Source organism: Morone saxatilis, unplaced genomic scaffold (assembly GCF_004916995.1).
Source record: "Morone saxatilis isolate NCDOM2014 unplaced genomic scaffold, NCSU_SB_2.0 Contig23, whole genome shotgun sequence".
In the NCBI taxonomy this organism is placed as follows: domain Eukaryota; kingdom Metazoa; phylum Chordata; class Actinopteri; family Moronidae; genus Morone; species Morone saxatilis.
This window is the reverse complement of record NW_023339796.1, coordinates 320,206-321,486: the sequence shown is the minus strand read 5'-3', so window position 1 is coordinate 321,486 and position 1,281 is coordinate 320,206.

The following is a 1,281-nucleotide window of genomic DNA, read 5'->3' as shown; positions in this document are numbered from 1 at the left end:
ATGTAACTCCACACAAACACACTGCTGTTTACGGCCTAACCGAGCCGAGCCGAGCCGAGCCAGGCAGGTAAAGTGAGTTAAAGTAGAGCTAGCAGCCGGTTAGCTCCTGCTGCTAACCAAGTTGTATGTGGGGCAGCTTGTCTGGGATAAAAATAAACTCTATTAAAGACAGAAACACTCAGAGAAACTTTAATCACACGTTTAAACAATAAAATAATAATGTGTGAAAAGTTTTACACAGCATGTCTCCTATCATATTCAGTCAGATCAATAACAGCTGATTGAGGTTATTGCCTGTCCATATCGATCAGAGGAGTTTTAATGATGTTTTTAGCAACTTTCTGTCTTTATTATATATATTTTAATCATTTTAAACAATCTTAAAGACTTTAAAGTATAAATATATCATATGGATTTCTTTCCCAGCTGTTAAAATGTATTTTTGTAGTTTTAAAACATAACTTTATAACCTGTATTTTATGGATGTTTGCTGTTATATTCACTAATAACAGTGAACTCACTGCAGGAAGATTTGGATGAATGTTGAGCCGATTATTTCCTGTAATTATTGATCAGAGATGTAAGGAACTTTTTTTACACAATTCTTTATATAATCAAACCCATAAGAGCTGCACAGTAAAGGTTTAATATGCAGCCGCTGTAATGTGACAGTTATAATACAGTACTGTCAGATAATCCTGATTTTAATGATAATTCATAATAATCACATCACAATAATCCAAATACGATGTTTTACTATATCGTGCTTCATGTTAGAGATGATACGGATGTTTCCAGCTGCTACGATAACCAATAGTATTATTACTGTTGTTATTATTAATAATATATATATTTAAATATATACTGGACCAGGTTCCTGCTTCCTGGTCTGTTCGTGATGTCACCGATCATGCTCACAGGCCCCGCCCCCTTCAGCGAGCAATAAAACCGCGTCCTTTAAGTAGGTTAACTGTAAAATAAATAATAAACTGTTAGAAACTTGTGTACTTTTTTTTACTTTTATCCTTGAAAAATCCGATTCCCAAATTGTGTCAAACAGCGAGTTAATAGCAACCTAATTATCCTCAGTAATTATAATTTAAGTCCCGCTGCAGCAGTTTGACTGCGACACTGCAGCCGGTCCTGATGGAGCTGCATCTAAAACACATTTAATGATCAATGGATACCTTATTGGTTAGTGATCGGATCTATAAAACGTCAATATGTTGATGTTTCATACAACCTCTGCCACAGGTTTAATGAAATAATGTTAATTAGTTA